General features: G+C 36.6%; 1 long non-coding RNA gene across 1 annotated transcript; it reads right to left on the reverse strand.

The window, feature by feature from the left end:
• Nucleotides 1–993: 993 nt before the first annotated feature.
• Nucleotides 994–5746, reverse strand: LOC129350547 (uncharacterized). Its single transcript, XR_008603985.1, has 2 exons — nt 5477–5746; nt 994–1496 (listed from the first exon to the last, which is right to left on the reverse strand). It is a non-coding gene; the product is annotated as an uncharacterized LOC129350547 (long non-coding RNA).
• Between the last annotated feature and the right edge of the window lie 1859 nt (nt 5747–7605).

A 7605-nucleotide genomic window follows, 5' to 3' on the forward strand; every position in this document is an offset into this window, starting at 1 on the left:
AAATCATCATGAATTTTGGCGCAAAAAAAACGTCAGTGCTGATGAGACAATGAGCTGCAGCTAATTATTCGTCCTCCACTATATAGTCCGGCGCTGCACTGCACACAGCGTCCCGTCTCCATGTAGTGAGACGTACTCCTGATACTCAGCTGACAGAGCAGCCTGTTTTAGAGTGTGCACTTTAACATCAATGAATGACACTGAAGTTTAATCTCTACATAAATGAGACTGAGTCTGGATGTGCTGCTCTGTCATTAACTCCTAAGTTTAGGGAAAGTTCAAACAAAAGAGGACAGTTCAGATCACACTTGAGAATGAGCTTATTTTGAACAAACATCTCAGACTTTCTGAGCTTCAGCACCTCTAGCAAGATATTTTAACAACAAGCAACTCAAGAGATCCAGAAGTTGGAGAGAGTTAGCTTTAGCTGAGCCAAAGAACATGTGGGACGCTAACCTAGCAAACATTTCAGACTTTTCTCTGTGAATTCTGAGAAATAATTTCCTGTTAAATGACAGAGCTACACATCTTAACTCAGTCTCATTAAAACAGACTCTAATTCAGTGTCATCCATCCATATTAAAGTGCAGTTACCCAAAACATTTGTTGCATGAGCTCCAATAAAACCTGTCCAGGTAGAAGGCCACTTTGACAAACAGGAAGTGGAAGATTCCAAGCAGATTTATAGAAGGGGGAACCGGACTGTACTAAGTGTGGTCGAGTATAGAGGGGTGTTTTGTGGGTTTTTAAGGCTGATAATGATTATTAGTGAGACATTTGGAGTAGATATTCATTTGCAGTAAATGAAAGTATTTAAAATCTTGGAGTTAAACTTAGAAGAACACAAACTCTAACGGGAAACTTTGTTGATACGTTTTTGTTTTGTTTACAGATGTTAAGTTAAAGGAGTTTTATTCGTGATGCATAACCAATCAAATCACTCCAGAAGACAGAGTGACCACAGGTAGATTAAGGTTCAGAGCCAAAGTAGCATCATTTTTAAATGTATTTATTACCGTAAATAAGTAAAAAATAAAATACTGATAATCAGTAAATCAGTCAGCCCACAATTACTACAATTCTACAATGTATGTCTCTTTCCTTTGACTTGTTATTTGTACAATATACGATGTATATGATGGCGTTTTTTCATACCAAAGGCTATACTATGATGTTTTCTAAGAGACATATGATGCTACTCTGTTTGTTCTGGCCCTGGGCCACTGCACTCCTCCTCTGTTGTTTTCTGGATTGTACTCAGCTTCATGCCTTCGTCCACCAGGCCTTCGTTGACTCGTCCCGCCTGCCGTCTCTGGAGCTGAAGCTGGATTGGAACAGACCAAAGTACAGTCCAATCACGATGCCAGCTGCCTCTCAAAAGGCTCCTTCATCTGGCAGGTGGCAGCACTTCTTCTGAGGGGAAGCTGAGCTGGCCCGGCAGAACTTTGGAGATGTGTTCCAGTGGTTGGTGGATGTGTGGGGAGATAGAGAGGGACCTTTGAATTGTTCAGAAAGGAAAACAGAGAACCCATTGGTAGTTTTAGTTTAGGGTGCTACTGTGGTGTGTTTTTGGACTTGAAGAGGTGAACAGGAAGAGTTTTTTTTTTCGTATTGATTATCTTTTACTTTGTTCCTGGTTGGAATGCCCATCAATGTCAACATGAAGTTCGCTTTTAGTTCTGTTTATTTATTTTTATTTTACTAACACCCATTTGCTTTTAACCCCCTCACATGTTGTGTTGTTGTAAACTTCCTCTTTCAAATAAATACTCGTCTAACCCTCTGGAAACCAGTGTTTGGACTGTTTTTGTGTTGCTCCTCACCGACTTCAGACAGCTGGGACGAAACAAAGTTTTGTGGACTAAAGGCTTTTCTATGACGTTTTTAGAGCGACATGCTAAACTATGACGTTTTTGGAGCGACATGCTAAACTATGACGTTTTTGGAGCGACATGCTAAACTATGACGTTTGTTGAACCAAAGGTTATACTATGACATTTTTAGAGCGACATGCTGTACTATGACATTTTTAGAGCGACATGCTATACTATGACGTTTTTAGAGCGACATGCTATACTATGACGTTTTTTTGGGTGACATGCTATATTATGATGTTTTTTGGGCAACGTGCTATACAATGACCTGTTTTGGGCAACATGCTATACTATGACGTTTGTAGAGCGACATGCTATACTATGACGTATTTAGAGCGATATGCTATAGTATAACGTATTTAGATCAACATGCTATATTATGATGTGTTTAGAGCTAGATGCTATAGTATGACGTTTTTGGAACGACATGCTATACTATGACATTTTTAGAGTGACATGCTATACTATGATGTTTTTTGGGCGACGTGCTATACTATGACGTTTTTGGAGCAACATGCTATACTATGACGTCGTTAGAGCGGCATGCCATACTAAGACGTTTTTTGAGCCACATGCTATACTGTACTATGTGGGAAAAAAATGTGATTTTTGAACATGTAAAAACATGCCATATGATGAAATAATGTAAAGTAGGCCGTGAAAAACATTCCAGAAAGGTTTTCTTTGAAAAAAAAAAATCATGAATTTTGGCGCAAAAAAAAACACCATAGTATACTATGTCGAAAAAAAAATGCGATTTTTCAACATGTTGTAAAAACGTGTCATATGATGAAATAATGTAAAGGAGGCTGTGGAAAAACAATATGGTAAGGTTTTCTTTGAAAAAAATGAATTTTGGAGCAAAAGAATGTCATAGTATACTATGTCAAGAAAAAAATGCGATTTTTCAACATGTTGTAAAAACGTGCCATATGATGAAATAATGTAAAGGAGGCCGTGAAAAACACTCCAGAAAGGTTTTCTTTGAAAAAAAAATCATCATGAATTTTGCCGCAAAAAAACGCCATAGTATACTATGTCGAAAAAAAATGCGATTTTTCAACATGTTGTAAAAACGTGCCATATGATGAAATAATGTAAAGGAGGTTGTGAAAGAACACTATGGTAAGGTTTTCTTTGAAAAAAACTCATCATGAATTTTGGCGCAAAAAAAAACACCATAGTATACTATGTTGAAAAAAAAATGCGATTTTTCAACATGTTGTAAAAACGTGTCATATGATGAAATAATGTAAAGGAGGCTGTGGAAAAACACTATGGTAAGGTTTTCTTTGAAAAAAAATGAATTTTGGAGCAAAAGAACGTCATAGTATACTATGTCGAGGAAAAAAATGCGATTTTTCAACATAATGTAAAAACGTGCCATATGATGAAATCATTTAAAGGAGGCCGTCAAAAACACTCCAAAAAGGTTTTCTTTGAAAAAAAAAATCATCATGAATTTTGCCGCAAAAAAAACGCCATAGTATACTATGTCGAAAAAAAAATGCGATTTTTCAACATGTTGTAAAAACGTGCCATATGATGAAATAATGTAAAGGAGGCCATGAAAAACACTCCAGAAAGGTTTTCTTCATAAAAAAAAAAGATCATCATGAATTTTGGCGCAAAAAAACGCCATAGTATACTATGTCGAAAAAAAATGCGATTTTTCAACATGTTGTAAAAACGTGCCATATGATGAAATAATGTAAAGGAGGCCGTGAAAAACACTCCAGAAAGGTTTTCTTCATAAAAAAAAAAATCATCATGAATTTTGGTGCAAAAAAACACCATAGTATACTTTGTCGAAAAAAAAATTAGATTTTTCAACATGTTGTAAAAATGTGCCATATGATGAAATAATGTAAAGCGGGCTGTGAAAAACACTCCAGAAAAGTTTTCTTTGAAAAAAAAAATCATCATGAATTTTGGCGCAAAAAAAAACTGTCAGTGCTGATGAGACAATGAGCTGCAGCTAATTATTCATCCTCCACTATATAGTCCGGCGCTGCACTGCACACAGCGTCCCGTCTCCATGTAGTGAGACGTACTCCTGATACTCAGCTGACAGAGCAGCCTGTTTTAGAGTGACATGCTATACTATGACGTTTTTTGGACGACATGCTATGCTCTGACGTTTTTAGAGCGACATGCTATACTATGACGTTTTTAGAGCGACATGCTATACTATGACATTTTTTTGGGTCACATGCTATACTATGACGTTTTTAGAGCGACATGCTATACTATGACGTTTTTTGGACCAAAGGCTATACTATGACGTTTTTAAGAGCGACATGCTGTATGATGACGTTTTTAGACCGACATGCTACACTATGACGTTTTTAGAGCGACATGCTATACTATGACATTTTTAGAGCGGCATGCTATACTATGACGTTTTTAGAGCAACATGCTATACTATGACGTTTTTAGAGCGACATGCTATACTATGACATTTTTAGAGTGACATGCTACACTATGACGTTTATTGAGCCACATGCTATACTATGACGTTTTTAGAGCAACATGCTATACTATGACGTTTTTTTGGACCAAAGGCTATACTATGACGTTTTTTGGGGGACATGCTATACTATGATGTTTTTAGAGCGATATACTAAACTATGATGTTTGTTGGACCAAAGGCTATACTATGACTTTTTTAGAGCGACATGCTACACTATGACATTTTTAGACCAAAGGCTATACTCTGACGTTTTTTGGACGACATGCTATGCTGTGACGTTTTTTGGACCAAAGGCTATACAATGACATTTTTAGAGCGACATGCTATACAATGACATTTTTTGAGCAACATGCTATACAATGACGTTTTTTGAGCAACATGCTATACTATGACGTTTTTAGAGTGACATGCTATACAATGATATTTTCTTAAACGACATGCTAAACTATGACGTTTGTTGGACTAAAAGCTATACTGACATTTTTTGAGCGACATGCTATACTATGACGTTTTTAGAGTGACATGCTATACTATGACAATTTTAGAGTGACATGCTATACTATGACGTTTTTAGAGCGACATGCTGTACCATGATGTTTTTTGGACGACACTCTATACTATAGGCTTTTTAAATTGACATATTACTATGACTTTTTTTTGTTTTAGTTTTTTTTGTTTTTTAGCAACATATTATAAGAATTTGAACAGTTTTAAAAATTACTATACTTTTACTTGTGCAATGAAATATTATTCTATGGCAGTTTTTAGACGACATATTATACTCTGATGTTTTCTTGAAAAACATACTATTTTGACAATATACTGCACTGAGACATTTTTTGAACCACATATCATACATGACAATTTTAGGCAACATCCTATCATTTTGCACTTTTTGAACCACATAATAATCAGTTGGGTTTTTTTGCCAACATGCTATATTATGAACTACAGGACATACTATGTTATTCTTGAAAAGTATACAATACATTTTGTGAACTACATCCTATACTGTGGCGTTATACACAGAGTGCTTTTGTTACATGTTGATTTATAATCTAGATTTTTTTCTGTTTTGTTTTTTGACAGGATTACCACAGACCTGACCGTGAACACCGTTGACACCCACCTGAGGGAGACGCTGCCTAAGATCTCAAGGCTGCTTGGTCGTGGTCTTTCTGGTCCTGCTCCAGAACGCCTTCATCAACTACGTCTTCTTTTGAAGAGGCCCTCAGATGCTGCAATCTCTGACCTTAAGGAGGAACTGCTGCATTCACTCTGTAACGAGACGGCGGTTATTTTAAAGACCCAGCTCCTGGCGGCTTTGAGTCAAAGTTTAACACCCATCAAAACAGAACTACAGACAGTTAAATCTGAGCTGTCGGTCAGTATTTCAAACATCAAGCCCGACCCGGCTGCCCTAAAGCACGCTGTGGGTGAAACAGAAACTTCACTCTCCACATCACCAACGACATCGTCACACTCCAAAGCAGAGCACCTGTCTGCTGAACTTTTAAAAGTGGACTATAAATGTGAAGAATGTGAGCAGCAGCAGATTGTGAGCAGAGGAACAGATGTGATCAGAAAGAAGTCATTTTCTTTTTTCTTTTCTTTCTGGTTGACTTGATGCTGTCAGATGCAGATGTTGGAGCTGATTCTGATCTTTCAGGATAAAAAGCTGCTTTTCCTTCACAGACTTTTCAGGAATTTATTCTCTCAGGTTTTCTCTGCTATTTATATTTTTATTATCTGTGATTATTTCATTATTTCTTTATTGTAAAATAAAATTTGAGGCAGAAAGACTCATTTAGTTATTTTCATCCTGAAATGTTTGATGTTGCAGAACTAAACTTCCATTTTCCTTCTTGTACTTCTGATACTAGAACTAAACGTATCTTCAACACGGATCATCTGCTTTTAATGAATCAGCAGCAATATCACAACAACAAATGAGACAATTTTCAACAAATTAATGAAACTGATGTCATTTAAAACTGAGTCTATTTTAGTGTCAAATTAAAGCTGATTACTGACAACTAGAACATTAATGTTACTGTTTTAATCACATTTAAGTTTCCTGAACGTTACATTAATGTCAGCCAGCCACAGATTTATGAACTTAATGAACCACATTACAGGAACACAACACACTTCAGCTGTTTCCATGAAACTCAACACATTAGCTTGAGGCTACGTTAGCTACGACTGAGCAGCTAGCTCGGTTAGCATCGCTAACATTAAAGCTAATATTTACTATGCTAACTTTGTTCTCTGGTCAACACACACTAAAACAAACTCCACCAACATCTGGAGTGCATGGCACACATTATATCTGACAGTAAAGCTGCATATAAAGTGCATTAAAAGCGGCACCGATACGAAAGTAAACATTTACTTACCAAACTATTAGAGTCCTTTCAGTGTCTGCTGGTAGAATCAGCCGAAGGTAGAAAACTGGTTAAAACAAGCCAGCGGCAGGAAAACTGTCTGTGAAAAATGTTCTGCTGCTCCACTGTTAAATAAACCAACAGTTATTATAACAGAATTAATCCAAACGAGGAGAGCAGAGTCTCTGCTGCCTCCTCCATAGGCCCTGTCAATCATTCCAGACCGGACTGTCAATAAAGTAGTCCCGCCCCCTGGCTTCGCAAAACTTTAACTCTCTATAAAAAAAATCAATATTGATTTATTTTAAGATCGGCCACCTGATCTCTCATTCTGACCATGAAAATTCACGAAAAAAAATTTATGTACAGTCTATGCACCGTACTCTGTTTGGCTCCACACTTGCTGATGACCACTTCCGGTCTCAGAAATTGAAAAAACGGACCTTTTTTCGTTTCTGTCTCTTACTGATTTTACTTTCTTGTTATTCTAAATATAAAACGAAAATCAAAGCATTTTTTAAAAAATCGTATATCCCTTTTTGATCATGAAAAGGAAAAACGCCTTGTATTTCAATTTTAATTTTTGTATTTTAAAACGAAAATCAAATAACCACTCGTTTTTTGTTTCTCAATACCCGTTTCAGAACGGAAAATCCAATTACCAGATCCGTACACGGACCGTTGGCAGCTGTGTCAGCAATTTTCCAGATATCATTCTGGATTCTTGGAACTTGTGATGAGCATTTATCAAAATCTGAGTCATCTTTTGAATGATTAATGGATTTCAGAAGAACATTATATCAGAAATAAACTTACTACGCTGCTAGATTTCACAGCTCTTGGTTGTCATGATTTATTAAAACCTAGTTGT

Source organism: Amphiprion ocellaris, chromosome 14 (genome assembly GCF_022539595.1).
Source record: "Amphiprion ocellaris isolate individual 3 ecotype Okinawa chromosome 14, ASM2253959v1, whole genome shotgun sequence".
Classification (NCBI taxonomy): domain Eukaryota; kingdom Metazoa; phylum Chordata; class Actinopteri; family Pomacentridae; genus Amphiprion; species Amphiprion ocellaris.